This window comes from Vulpes vulpes, chromosome 16 (assembly GCF_048418805.1).
Source record: "Vulpes vulpes isolate BD-2025 chromosome 16, VulVul3, whole genome shotgun sequence".
Lineage (NCBI taxonomy): Eukaryota > Metazoa > Chordata > Mammalia > Carnivora > Canidae > Vulpes > Vulpes vulpes.
This window is the reverse complement of record NC_132795.1, coordinates 70,580,739-70,596,352: the sequence shown is the minus strand read 5'-3', so window position 1 is coordinate 70,596,352 and position 15,614 is coordinate 70,580,739. Positions and strand designations below refer to the sequence as shown.

The following is a 15,614-nucleotide window of genomic DNA, read 5'->3' as shown; positions in this document are numbered from 1 at the left end:
GAAAAAATATAAAATGAAGTAATGATGGCCAGGTGTCTTGTAACCCCATTCAGGCAGTCTCTCCTCTGCTGTCTTTTCTTCAACTGCCTCTTCTTCAAACCAGCCCAATTTTGGCATCCAGTCCCTTCCCAGTTTCATTCTCATTACTGAACAATCTCTAAGTCACTCTGTCATATTCCTTAAGGTTTTGGGCCCCTGATTCCAAGGCTTCCTCCTTATACAGTTAATGTCCACACCCATGGTCCCTCCAACACCCAAGTTGATTGTGCCTTGAGACATTCAACCCCAAGGTTCATTCCGCTGACTTCAGCTCCCACAGGTATGGTCACACCCTGGACCTCTCATCACTGGGAGCTTCTCCTTTTCTGGCATTTCCTCTCTTATACCTTTGTCATTCTTCCTCCCAGTCCCACTGAACCTGTCTATCTCACCACCTTTAGTCCTCCTAGATATTGGTAAACCATCTTAGGAGAAGGAGCTTCAAGACACTAAGGTCCATTTTACAAATCTGCATCCTACCTTCCTATCCAGACATTATTTCTTATCCACCAGTTCATCCTAATGTCCACTTGATCCCCAACCTTAGTCTTGGCTGCCCCTTAACCTTGAATAAGACACATACATTCTCCTTTTTTGTCTTGATCTTGATCCTTTGCTCTGTGGGGTTTTTTCATGCACCCTCAGGTTTTATTCATCCCCACATCTCACTCATTAGCCAGCCTTCCCATTTGGCCTAGCCCAGCCATGTTGGTCTTCATAGCAGGCCTCACCTGCAGGGTGGAGTCAAGCAAAATCTACTCTTCTGTGTCCCACAGACCCCAATCCCTTGACCTCCCATCTTTCAGCTCTCTTAACAGGTTTTCTTATTTTATTTCCCATACCATACTTAATTGTCTTACTTTCCCCTTCCTCACAGCTACTGTTTCAACCCTTGACACACCCCTCTCTCACAAGACATAGCCTCCCTTGCTATTTAACTCAGGGAAAGTGCATAGCTGTCTCATTTTATGTGAGAGTGGGAACCTGTGTATGTCTGTGGACAGAGACTTCTGATCAGGTAAAAGGCATTACTGTGGAAAAGAATAGACCCTCTGACACTATAATTTCCAGCAGGGGTTTCCATTCCCAAGCAGCACTGGGGTGGGAGGGGGCTCCACTTTCATAGTCCCTGCTACAGGAAGAGGGAGCACAGAGCCTTGAGCTTAAATTTGGCCTTAGGACTTTGGCCTAAGAATTTAAACCTTCATGAGAAGAACAAAAGAGTAAAGCCTGGTAAGCAGATAAAAGGTGGGCTCAGAGGCCAGCAACAGGCATCTCTGAAGACCACAGTTTCTCAGGGAGGAATTTGGATGTGACAGACAGGCTCCTGCTATCAGGAGGTAGAAATGTGTGCATTTTTTTCACAGCGAGTATCAGAATTATTTTCAAAGAGATCCAAGCCAGCAGATAAAGTAAGGTATGCATTTGGAGAAATGGTCATTCTCCCTCCTTATTCCCTTATGCTGAGACCCCAGGTCCTCCTAGCACCTGGTTACAGGAGACTCTGGGAGCATCAGGAGACATTATTGTCATCTCTGACACTGCATTCTCATGCAGGCAATGGCAGGCTTGGTATTGGCAAGGCTCTCCCAAGCAGCTGGAGAGATGCAAACACACCCACAGAAACTAGAGTCCAAAAGGAAGACAGCTGCTGCCAGCATTGCAGAGGCTTCGTCACTTCATTTCCACCCAGCTCACTTTGCTTTCACCCATGCTTAAGACACACACACACACACATTTACCCACATACCAACATATATGTATATAAACCACACCTCACACATGCCCTGCACCCGTAGTTATTGACCTCCTCTTATACCTCCAGACTTTTCCACCCCATACTACATTGCCTCTCCTGCACACATAGTCCAAGCACTCCCATCCAGGGGCAATCACCTGTCAATATTTTCTTTCCAACAGACTATTCACCATCCTTCTCCTTCTCTTCACCAGCACATTTCTTGTAAGAATTTTCTGCACTTCATCACTCCACATCTTTAACCACAACAGTCTGGATTTGACCTTAGACCACACCACACCCCCTGCAACACCCTGCAAAATCAGAGCAAGCTCCAACATTTTGGATACAGGGTTGTCTCCAGGATTCTTACTATAATCAAGCCACTGGCAACATCTGACCAACCATTCCTAGCAATTCTGCTCTCCTTTGTTCCCCCAAGGCACCTCATTCTGGTTCTCTTTCTTTAACTGCTTTTTGTTTTCTCTGACTGGTCTGCAAATAGCATGTAAAACTTAGCGCCTTTCTCTACAACCTCTACTTGAGAGTGTTTCCTTTTTATTATGGCTTGAAGTACAATCAGAATCTTCATTCTCAAATGCAGCTTACCTCTGGTCACCAGATTTCCAACTACCCATTGGACAAGTCTCTCTGGGGGCGGGGAATCTTTCAGGCACCTTTAAACTCAACCTGTTTGAAAATAAAATGTCCTTATAGATCCCTCCAATAAAATATTGTGGTATAGAAGAAGGAACCTTACACCACCTAACCTGTCTCCAAAATGAATGAGCAATTTGGGATTATGAGTACATTTAGTGAGAACCACAGATAAGTTGAACCACAATGCAGATTAGCCAAAACGAGATGAGAATCCTGACCATAACTTTTACGGAAAAAAATTTACCATGGCTAAAGGCTTTCAAACCATTCCATTCTTTTCTCTAGGTAATTACATGTTATATTACCACTAAATATCATCCCAATCATAAAACTGATGGCACCGATCAGGTGACATGTCTCTATTGCACGTCAACTCTGTGTTGTGCAACCCTCTTCTTCCATGTTCATCAATGACTTGCCCATCTAAACCCTTTGGGCACATGGCCTCTCCCTGTCTGATACTGTTGATGGATAACACGCAGGAGAACTCAGTTACTCAATTTGGAGTTTACAAACCAGAGTGTCAGTCACAGCCACATTATGGGGAGCCTTCAGTATGGGTGACATTACTTTTCTGCATCCTTGTGAAGAAAGGAATGTTTGGGAATTGGCTCTTGTTTTCTTGTTGATGTCAGAGAGGGAAGGAAGGTAGAAATATATCTGTGTTACAAGTCACACTGCCTCCAGCAAGAACTGCTGTAACAACAAAGGAAATGCATTTTCTCACCCTACTTGTTGGTGCATGATTTGTTTATTCATGGAGAGACAAGCGCGCAGTAGAATATAAAAAGTGAAAGCCTGCAAAAGAATTTTAAAATGGTGTTTATACTCCTATTAAAGTTCATTCTTGATGTCACAGCAGGAAGACCAAATCATAAAAGTACATAATGTACTTTAGAAATAATAGAGCTGCTGCAGAGGGAAAGAAGAAGGGGTTAGGAGAGGGGGCAAGAAAGATGCTGGGACTGGCAAGGGGTCAGGGAGGGGAGAACTGAGAAAAGCAAGGATTTGGGGCATAGAGGAACTCTCTCTAAATCTGCAGACCTTTGAATTTCTCACTTGATCTACTGCCTCTTTCCTTTTTGTGTGAAGTAGGGTTTGTAATGAAAAAAAATTGTTTTAAGCCCCCTATAACAGGGGCCCCTGGGTGGCTCAGTGGTTGAATGCCTGCCTTCGGCCCACAGTGTGATCCTGGAGTCCCGGGATCAAGTCCCACATCGGGCTCCTGCTTTTCCCTCTGCCTGTGTCTCTGCCTCTCTCTCTCTCTCTGTGTCTCTCATGAATAAATAAATAAAATATTTTTTAAAAGCCCCCTATAACAATTTTCCCAGAGATACTTCATCTGTGAGTGGACATGGTAGTTCCTCCAGCCCTCCACAACCTTCAAGTCTATGAACAATCCAGTGCAGGGCCCTCAGCTGGCTAACAATGAGGATCTGCTAGAGAGGAGCCAAAGCACACTTCAGTGCAGAACTGAAGTTGGTTTGTCAAATTCATAAACTGCTAGAAGGTGTCAGTAGCACAATAATTGCCCTTCAGAATGCTTCAAAATGAGGAAGAGGGCATCATTTAAGCCAAAAGAATAAGAAAGGGGTAATGATCAGCCACGTTCCCATAGGTGAGCCAGGGGAGGAGGGGAAGCCATGTGCTCATGCTGGTCCTGGAGGCTGAGAGCCGTTCTGGTTACTGCTTGATTCTGGCATCAGACAGTCTTGAGTTGAATTTCAGTTTCTGCCAACAAACTTGGCAAGCCTGTGTAGGCACATAACCTCTCTAGGCCTTTGTCTTTTCTAGGAAATGAGAATGACAAGGGACACCTCTTGTAAGATTTGTGATAAAATTTTAAAGCACAGAGTGTGTAAAGTGCTTATTGCAGTGTGCCTTATACACATGCATGATGCTCAGAAAAAAGTTGGTTATTAGCATGATCTTTTGGGGCTCCAGTAGATACTACCACTTCTCAGTCTCTGCTTCTTTTCCTTTGCAGATATTTTCATTTGAGTAAATGACTGTTACCCATCTAGATCTGATACCTGATCACCCTAGCCAATCAGCCCATTCCTTACCCTGTAGCACAGGCATGGGGGAGGTAGGCCAATGAGAGCCTTCTTTAGTGATGTCTATGTCTCTGGAATTATCCTCTGTAACATGATATTGAGAAGTCATCCCTGCCTCTTCCCAAAAACAGTTGGTCTGAGGATAAATATAATAGGGAGAAACAAGAGGTTAAAGATAGAGAATATCTGGAATGCCCCTCTAGAACCCTGGGATCCAGTCACCAGCACCACCCATTGAAGCATTCCAATTATGGCAGCTACTGGTCCCTCCTTTTTGGCATAAGCTACTTTAAGTTGGTTTTCTGTCTTTTGCCACTAACCTGGATAAATGCATACCTCCTCCTACTCAAGATGGAGAATGTGAGTAAGGGCACCTGACAATGCCATGACTGGGTGCCAATACTGATTATGCACCAGAATCAACTGTAGATCTTTTAAAACAATACAAGATCTAGATCCCATCATCCCCAGAGATTCTAACTCAATATAACTGGAGGGGGTCCACAGTCCTTTTGGTTTTTTATAGAGGCTTCATCACACAGACATGATTGATTACATCATTTGCCATTGACGATTGAACTCAATCTCTGACCCCTCTCTCCTCCTGGGAGGTCCAGGGCTGGGACTGACAATTCTGACCCTCTAATCTCAGGTTTGGTTTCACTGGCAACCAGCCCCCAACTCTGAGATGCTTCTAAAAGTCCCCTTATATAACAAAAGGCATCTTTATGGCTCTTCTCAGGAAATTCCAAGTGTCTTAGGAGCCTGGTTCAGAAATGGGGACAAAAACCAAATACATATTTCTTATTATAAATCACAATATCACAATGGTCTTGCCCACACCATCTCTCATTCCCATCTAATTCTAGAGTCAGTGCCCTCTTCTGCACATCTCAGACTCCTTTAAGTTCATGAACCTATGCATACAAAGGGAGGTTTCTCAAAATGGGGTTCAGGACTGTTCACACTCAGTCCCCTGGAAACACTCAGGGGGACAGATTCTGTTTGCTGCTAGTCTTCGCCCAGAGCCATGGAAGCAAACCCTACTGGAGCTGGGGCCAGGAATCTGTACTTCTGGCAGCCCCCAGCAATTCTGAGCACAGAGTTGAAGAATCTCCATGGTGGGTGGGTCCCTGCTTCCTCTCTCCTCCTCCCTTGTTAAATAGTGGAAATCAGACAGCTGGGCCTGAACGGGACATAGGGAAGAAAAGAACGCTGCCTTGCCTCCCCCCGGAGCATCATCTATTAGGAGGCCTTGGATGAAAGGCAAGAAGGAAAAATGGTTCTTCTACCAAGGCTGGCATTTTAGAAAACCCTGTTTCAAATACCCTGAATTTTGAGGCCTGAAAATAGTTATTATTTTTGCCCTCATTACCTTCTTTCTCTATTTAAAATGTAATCATTGTCAGAAGAAAACTGCAGCTATGCACATCCCTGCCAAAGCCTCACACAATAGACACTAAAAATAGGGCTCTGCCTCCGAGCTCCTCAAAATTCTCCAAAATGAAATACACACACACACACACACACACACACACACACACCTATTACTGGAGGTCTGTCCTGTCGTCTAGTGACATCCATTTTGCCTTTTATTTCCCCAAAATAGCCTTCCCTTCTTTTCTGAATGACCTCTTTTTCCTGATTTGCACTGGTCAGGGCAGTGCTGGCCTGGCCTGACCCCTTCAGCCACTCTCCTTGAGTTTTCTCTTTTAGTTCCCGATCCAGTCACCACTGGGGATAGAGCTGATCAATCTGGAACCTTCTTGGCAAACTTCAGATTTGCCTGCAGCTCTGATGATGCCACCCTAGCCTGTCTACCCCTCACATTAGCCCATTAGGTAAAAGCACTTAGAGATTTGAATGTAGCCTGGCCAGGCAGGAGGCTGCCCCTAGGTCAGAGCACAAGTCCCTGTGTTGAAACGAGAATTGTAAGGAGAAAGGCCACAGAGTAACTTCACAAAGGAGTGAGCTAGAACAATGTGAACGCCGGGACGAAGTTCAGTGTCTAAAGAGTGGGAATTTCACACAGGCAGACGTATTACTGCCTTGGCATTCTGGCAAATTATAATACCCAAAATAGCATGACTTCTTTTAAATTCCTCCTGGCATCTGCCCACAGCACCCACACCCAGGAAATGGTGGGTGGAGTCTGTTTTCATCCACTGCAGTGAGCTAGAACAATTTCACTCGCTTTGTAACAGAATATATATGGGAAGTGAATGCAATGCAGGCAAGGGCAAGGCCCTCATGCAATGATTTCATTCTCTTTGGCTTTTCCTTCTGTTGCACAGGTCCATGGGTTAGGGGTTTGTGGCCTCCACTAATGTGAAGCACCCCATCAGCCCTTGGCTCAATTTCCTAACCTGGTGTCTAGAAGCCAGTGTGTTCCAGAGCTGCTGCAGGCTTGTTCCAGCACTAGGGGTTCCACCACCTCTGCAGCCTTTCTGGATCTGGGCCTGGTTTTCTTCTCTGCAGCATTGCCCCAAACAGCTCACAGTTGCTCTGTGAAATGGACTGAGCAGAGCAAGGCTGACTCCACCATGGTGTTTTATTATGCCAAGGAGCTGTGGTCAGTCACGTTAACCTGGGGTAATGCTCATTATCCACAGACCTTTCCAGCATCACCTTCTCTGGGCATTTCTGGGCATGCTTTTACTTGGTCGGCTACCACCACCCAATAGATATATTCCAGGAAAGGTATGTGTGAGAGGGATTTCCTAAATTTTATTTCGTGCTGAAAGCAAGTAATTATCTTAGTAGTTGTAGAAATTTTGTTTTCATTGCTAATTCTCTTAACCTGTGGCTCACTTGTGCAAATATTCACTGACTTTCCAGAAACACAGAGAGTCATGTATATACTAATTCTTTCACTTATTTAGTGCTGTGTTAGAAACCATTCAGATTTGCTGGCCTAAAATAACCATTTTATTATTTCTCATGATTCATTGGTTTGACCGGACATCCAGGATGGCTTTTTGCTCATATGACTGGTACCTGGCTGGAGTTGGCTGAAAGGCTGGGCCCACTCATTCAATCCACATGATCTTTCCTTGTGGCTAGCTTGAGCTTCATGACAGCATGGCAGCTGCCTCCAAGAGAGAGCATTCCAAGAGGATAAGTTCTGCTTTGCAAGCATGGATCAAACCTCTGCTTGCATCCCTTTTGCTAATGACCATTTTACCAAACCCATCATATGGTCAAGCCCAGAGACACTGTGCTGGAAGGCAGGGCTCCTTGGGAGCTACAAATTTAACAGTCTACCACACCAGTCATTCCACAAATGCAACCCACTTAGAGATAACTGACTCTGACACACATTAAACACCATAAGCAAGTTGTGCTGCCTGCTTTTCTCAGACAGGAAAGTGGAGCAGACGTAGAGTCATTCAGTATAAGAGGAAGAGTGGCCAGCTCTCCTTAACAAGCAAATTCTCATTAACACCAGAGGAAGCTGGAGCACTGTTTTAGTCTGTTTCCTTTTGCCCTTTTCATTTTACTAACTTTTAAAGATAATGCTTTAATTGAACAAATAATGTGTACACATCATGGTTCATTATTTACATTGTTCATATGGTAGACTGTTTATATCATTTATGTGGTTCATTGTTTATATGATTTGATTGATAATAACTAATTACATCATCTCTGGCCCACAGTCTTCACTCATGCTTTCCTTCCCCTGAGAAACAAGACCACCATGTTTGTTGGCAAATTCCCCAGTTCTGCTAATGTGTCTTCCCTCAGAGAAAACTTGGCCATCTGATGCCGATCTCACCTGCTGTGTCTTTAAGACACAAAACATCTAGTGGGCTCAAATGTTCCCTCCCTTGGACATGAGTATTCATGAAGTCTAGCAACCAGCACTTTAAAAACTCAACTCAAGTGGAGGATTTGTTTCATTCTGTTGTTAAGTAGAATTGGTCCACTGTTCTAGAGTCCTGAAGATATAAAGTTTGGATTTTAAAACCTCAAAAAGTAAATTCAAGGACAGTTATTTTGAATAACAGTAATAGACAAGAATTTAAGATGTGCAGTAACATTAAATAGCACAAGAATAGTAAGGTGGAGCAGAAGTAATATTTTTTAATTTTATTTTATTTAAATTCAATTAATTAACATATAGTGTATTATTAGTTTCAGAAGTTGAGTTCAGTCATTCACCAGTTGTATATAGCACCCAGTGCTCATTATATCACGTGCCCTCCTTTATGCTCATCACCTTGTTACCCCATCCCCCAGAAGTAATTTTTAAGAACTTTTTCTTATGGAAAATTTGAAACATTTATATAAGTAGCCAGAATAGTAAAATGAACTTTCTGGTTTAGCTTTAGTAATTAACATTTATTGCTGATAAATGATAACATTTATTGTTCATTTCACCTCTACCTGTTCCCCCTACCCACTGCCAGGTAGTTTTGAGGCATATCCCAAGACATCATATCATTACATGTAAATATTTCAATAAATCTAAAAATAATTATGCTGAATGAAAGGAGCTACATAATACTTTATAATTTTATATTTTTGACTTCTAGAAGGTGCAAATGAATCTATATTTACAGAAATTAAATCAGTGATTGAGATGATGTGGGAATTACAAAAGAACGTCAGACATTTGGGGGGGTGGATATGCTCATGTGGTGATGGTTTCACAGGTGGATATGTTATGTCACAACTTGCCAAACTATAGGGTTTAAATATGTGTGCAGGTGATTGTACATCAATTATGCCTCTGTAAGTCTACTTTAATATAACACATTAAAGTTGATGATTGGGTTTAAAAAGAGTGAGGGTCTTAAAACTTGAATTAGATGTTTAAATAATTGTTTTATCCTTTCTATTTTTATTGACACAAACATTTAATGATGTGCACTGCTTCAGCTGTAAGTCACAGATTGTGTTGTATCATTTTTTCAATTGTCATTTCCTAAAATCTCTGCAATTTGACATGCATTTTTCTCTTTTGACCTAAGAGATATTTAGGAGAGATTTGTTTATCTTTTTAAAAATTTCAGGTAGAAGAATCTTCTTCTGTTAGTTTCTATTTAGTTATTAGTGTCTAGGCTAACCATTTTATGATCAGAGTATTTTGCCTGTACTGTTTCTCCTTTTGGAAATTCATTAAGATGTTCCTTGTAGTCTATCATGTGGTCACTTTTCATGGGTGTTCCCTTGACCCTTGAAAAGAAGGTAGATCCTTCATTTTCAGCATGTAGATTTTGACATATATTAATCAGATCAACATTCTTAGTTTTGACTTCTTTTTGTTATTTGACATTAATTCTGACATGAATTAATAGGATGGAAAAGTTTCCTTATGACAAGTGTGTTTCTGTTTCTCCTTATATCTTCTGTAATTTCTGCCTTGGGAATATTGCTGTCCTGTGATTTTATCCATAGATATTCATTCATTATTCTGTCTTCATTGTGCAATGCATTCTCTAACATTATAATACCCCCTTCTTTGTCTCATTTAATGGTTTTTGTCCTGAATTTACTCTTCTTTGAAGGTAAACTGACAGTACTTGCTTTCTTTCGGTTGTGCTTGTCTGGTACATGTTGGCCATCCTTTTCATTTTCAACCTTAATGATTTATTTACTACCTGAGACATGTTGCTTTTATTTTTTAATTTTTTTCTGAGATATGTTGCTTTTAAACAGCATAAGATTTGGCTGTGCTTTATGATACAATGTGAAAATCATTTATGTTAATAATCCCATTTATGTTTCTTAGTATGAGTTTGATCTTAGATCTGGCACATTGCAGATGGTCTTTGACCTACAATGGTTACACTTTAATGATTTTTTGGCTTTAAGATGTTGCAAAAGTGATACACATTCAGTAGAAACCATGCTTCAGATTTTGAATTTGGACCTTGTCAGGGCTGGTGATTTGTGGCCTGATCCTCTCTCAGTGCTGGGCAGAGGCACGGAGCCACAGACCTGCCTTAGCCACATGATCACAAAGATCAATAACCAACATATTTATAACTGCTCTATCCCCATACAACCATTTTGCTTTTCACTTTCAGCATAGTATTCTCCAATCACTGGGATATTCAATACTTTCTCATAAAATGGGCTTTGTGAGAGATGATTTTGCCCAACTGTAGGTTAATGTAAGTGTTCTGAGCATGTTTAAGGTGGGCTGGGCTATAATCTGTGATGTTCCGGAGGTTAGGGTGCATTGAATGCATTTTCAACTTACATTGTTTTCAATTTATGATAGGTTTATTGGGATGTAGCCCTATGTAAGTTGAAGAAGATCTGTATTTGTTTAAAGTTATTTAAGTTCCAGTTAGTTAACATACAGTGTAATATTAGTTCCAGGTACACAATGTAGTGATTCAGCACTTCCATACATCACCAGGTGCTCATCACAAGTGCCCTCCTTAATCCCCATCATCTCTTTGACCCATCCCCCCACCCACCTCCCTTCTGGTAACCATCTGTTTGTTCTCTATAACAGTCTGTATCTTGGTCTGCCTCTCTCTTCCCCCCCCTTTGCTTGTTTGTCTTGTTTCTTAAATTCCATAATGAGTGAAATCATACAGTATTTGTCTTTCTCTGACTGAGTTACTCCACTTAGCATAATACTCTAGCTCTGTCCATGTTGTTGCAAATGGCAAGATTTCATTCTTTTTTATGGCTGAGTAATATTCCATTATATGTATCATATATTATATATATATATATATACACACACACACACACACACACACACACACATACACATGCATGCACACACACCCCACCTATTCTTTATTCATTTATCAGCCAATGGACATGTGAGCTGTTTCCATAATTTGGCTATTATAGATAATGCTGCTATAAACAGAGTGCGTATATCCCTTTGAATTAGTAGTTTTGTATTTTGGGGGCAAATATGTAGTAGTAGATTGCTGGATCATAGGGTAGTTCTATTTTTAACTTTTTGAAGAACCTCCATAGTATTTTCCAGAAAGGCTGCATCAGTTTGCATTCCCACCAACAGTGGCAAGAGGGTTCCTCTTTCTCCACATCCTGACCAATACCTGTTGTCGATTTTTGCCATTCTGACAAGTATGAGGTGATATCCCATTGTAATTTTGATTTGTATTTCCCTGATAATCAGTGATGCTGAACATCATTTCATGTGTCCATTGGCCATCTGTATGTCTTCTTGGGAAAAATGCCTTTTCATGTCTTTTGCCCACTTTTTAATCGGATTTTTCATTTTTGGATTGTTGTATTTTATAAGTTCTTTATATATTTTGGATATTAATCCTTTATCAGATATGTCATTTGCAGATATCTTCTGTGGATTGCCTTTCAGTTTTGTTGATTGTGCCCTTCACTGTGCAGAAGATTTTATTTTGATGTAGTTCCAATAAGGTGTTTTTTTAATTTATTTTTTATATTTTATGTACTTTTTGGTTTTGTTTCCCATGTCTCAAGAGATATACCAAGAAAGACGTTGCTATTGCCAATGTCAAAGAAGTTACTACCTGTGTTCTTTTCTAGGATTTTTATAGTTTCAGGTCTCACATTTAGGTCTTTAATCCTTTAATCTATTTTTTATTTAATTTTATGTGTAGTGTAGGAAGTGGTCCAGTTTTATTCTTTTGCATGTTGCTGTCCAGTTTTCCCAACGCCATTGTTGAAGAGACATTATTTTTGCCATTGAAAATTCTTTTTTGCTTTATTGAAGATTAATTCACCATATAATTGTGTGTTCATTTTTGGGTTTTCAATTCTGTCCCATTGATTTATGCGTCTAATTTTTTTAGATCTTATTTATTTTATTTGACAGAAAGAGAGAGTGAGAGAGTGAGCACACAAGCAGAGGGAGCAGCATGTAAAGGGAGAGGGAGAAGCAGGCTTCCCACTGAACAGGGAGGCCAACCCCAGGACTATGGGATCATGACCTGAGCTGAAGGCAGATGCTTAACCAACTGATCCACCCACGTGCCCTTATGTGTCTATTTTTGTGTCAGTATTGTACTGTTTTGATCACTACAATTCTGTAATAGAACTTGAAGTCTGATATTGTGATGCCTCCAGCTTTGTTTTTCTTTTTTAAGATTGCTTTGGCTATTCGGTGTCTTTTGTAGTTCCATTCAAATTTTAGGATTGTTCTAGCTCTGTGAAAAATGCTGTTGGTATTTTGATAGGGGTTGCATTAAATGTGTGGGTTGTTTTGGATAATATAGACATTATAACAGTATTTATTGGAAAATCTGCATTTTGTTCTCTGAGTACAGTATTTTAAATCTTTCAATATAAGGTCTGTTTGTTTTCTTGGTTGGGGGTACAGGCTGAGAAATAGAGGAGAGAGAAAAGGAGGGAAGGGGAAGAGAAGAGAAAAGTTTTCAAGAGAAGAGAAACAAGTTCTGATACTGAAGGGGAATTGTAATATTGTTTTAATGATTATCTTTATAATTGTCAGAAAAAATCCTCAATCATCTGCTTTTTAAACTGTTTTAAGCAATAATAAAATTCATATGTATTTTCTTCCCTTTCTTCTATCTCTTGTCCACTTCCTACTTTAGTCAATAATATGATTAGTTTTTACTTTGGACTCTTAAAAAGATATGTTCTGCTATTTGAGTCTTTAAATTCTTCCCCCTATGTCCCTGATTTTATAGATAAGGCCATTGCTGAGCTTCCTGACATCTTTACCCTTTCCCATCCCAGTGTTTGCCAGTTGTATTATTTCTACATTGTCAGAGCATACGACACTTATATTCTATTTTGTTACTCCAATCCCCACTTCACATTTACTTTTAGATCCAAACCTAAATATAATCAAGGCTTACAGTCACACTCTTGGCTAAAGTTTCTGCAGTTGAGTCTCAGTTGGATGAAGTTCATTTTCTGGTTGTTTCCTCAAGAAAGGTTCATGGAAACAATACTTTCTGAGTTCCTACATATTTAAATGGTTTGCAATAGGCTTTATAATTGTCGAACAGCTTGGATGATAGAAAATTCTTGGTTTGCACTTTCCTTAAATATCGTCTAAGTGTTTCTCCATTCTCTCTTTTTTATATAGAGATTTTATTTATTTATTTTAGAGAGAGAGAGAGAGCTCACAAGCAAAGGGAGAAGCAGAGGGAGATCATCTCCAGCAGACTTCTCACTGAGCACGGAGCCAGATGTGGGGCTCAGTCTCAGCACTCTGAGATCATGACCTGAGCCAAAACCAAGAGCCAGATGCTTAACTGACTGAGCCCCCCAGGCACCCCTCTCCATTTTCTTCTAATGTTAAACGCTGTCGGGTGAAATTTGAGTTCAATCTGATTTTTTTTTCTCTTTGTAAATGACTTGATTTTTTTATGCTTTACTGCCCAAAGGATGCTCTCTTTACATCAATAATTAGACTAGACTATGTCTCATATGGTGACTGTCCTGGATCAGGTTTCTGTGGGAAGTGGTGTGAACATCCAACAAGTAGATTCAAGTCTTGTTTCATTTTGAGAAATGCTTTGTATTATATTTTAAAATATTTGTTACTTTGTATTATTTGGTTTCTTCAGGGACCCTAATTTTGCATATGCTGGCTTTCTTTTGACTTTCTGCTATCACTGTCATGTCCCCTTTGATTGTTTTAAACTCCCATCTCTAGTTCATGTAGTTTGCATTTCATATTTCTGCCCTTGGCTTCTTGCACAGCATTTGCTGCAGTGACTTCACTGCTTTTTAGCTCCATCCAATTTTGTCTTCACTCGTGTGATGATGGCTTTATTTTTTCTATCTTTCCTGAGTCTTCTAGTCCTATCTCATCACCTCTCATTGCCTTGTCATCTTGTATTTGAGTACTTGCATTTGTGCTTTGCGGTTTCCCTCTGGAGACCACATTATTTTGCTAAGGTTTTTTTGGTTGTGCTTTGTCTCTAATTCGTGGAGGGATGTTTGATCATATTTTCATTTCTTCCAGGTCACATTTTTCTGGTGCATGTTCTTCTGTGACATGATTTGCTGTTCTTTGTGTCTTACAGTATGCTTACTTGGGAGCTATTCTGTTTTCTTTTTCATTACTTACAGAGTATATGAGTTGGACTTTCCTAAATAAAGCTTTCTGCAGGAGGCTGTAAGTAGGGGTGAGGCAAAAGCAGCCTTCTAGAATCCTTGATCCCAAAGGACCTCTCGTTCTCTATTTTCACAGGGACAGACTGCTTCGTGAAAATACTATGTGATTCTTTATGGAACTCTACCTCCTTGGCTTCTCTGAATCAAACTGGTTCCACAAGAGCTTCTGTTTCCAGCCCTTAAACCTCTAGGTCCTTCACCAGCCAGTGCAACAGGGGGCAGGTAAGCAGCTCACCTGCAGGAAGTTTAATTTTGTTTGCACTTTCTAAGCCCTGCTGCTACTGGCTCCTAGACACTCCTTCACCTCTTCCTGCAAGGTCTCTCCTCCTGACAGCCCCTAAGCATGTTTTAGAGTCTATAGCAAATGGAACTCTTTGAAGCTGTGATTTCTATGAGGGGAGGGAAGCACCACTACCATGCTCATTTCCAAGTCTGACCATTTGGAGAAATTAATACAAAGCTTCTGTGTTCGCCTTTGAAAGGCTTTCAGCAGAGTGCAATTTGAGGCATGATGGAGGTACGTTCTTCCTGCATCAATTTGCATCCCCCTCTCTGGCCCCTGCTTGACTGTTCCAGCAGGTAATATGGTAATATACATTAGTGAAGCAAAGTAGAGAGCATATGTGTTATCTAAAAGCATACTATGTCAACTTGGGGGAAAACACATACACACATGTACTTGTGCGCACACACACACATGCAAAATGCACATGTACACACACACTTCGTGGGTCAAGTAGAATATATCTGCAGGCTCCTAGTGCACCACCTTCAGTCTAGATCATCTCTAAGGTCCTTTTTTTAAAAAGATTTTATTTATTTATTCATAGAGACACACACAGAGAGAGAGGCAGAGACACAGACAGAGGGAGAAGCAGACTCCATGCTGGGAGCCCGACATGGGACTCGATCCTGGGTCTCCAGGATCACACCCCAGGCTGCAGTGCAGGTGGCACTAAACCGCTGTGTCACCAGGGCTGCCCTCTAGGGTCCTTTTTTTGATGCCTCATAATAAGGATACCCACCACGACTGCCTATTATCTTGGTGG

The 15,614-nt window shown here is 40.9% G+C and overlaps 1 long non-coding RNA gene across 1 annotated transcript in view; it reads left to right on the top strand.

Moving 5' to 3' along the window:
• The window catches only part of LOC140596013 (uncharacterized), a 126,544-nt gene that overhangs the window by 90,056 nt on the left and 20,874 nt on the right, over positions 1-15,614 (top strand). The window contains exon 4 of the long non-coding RNA XR_011998036.1: positions 14,642-14,787. This is a non-coding gene — a long non-coding RNA (uncharacterized lncRNA). The remainder of the gene's footprint in view (positions 1-14,641; positions 14,788-15,614) is intronic.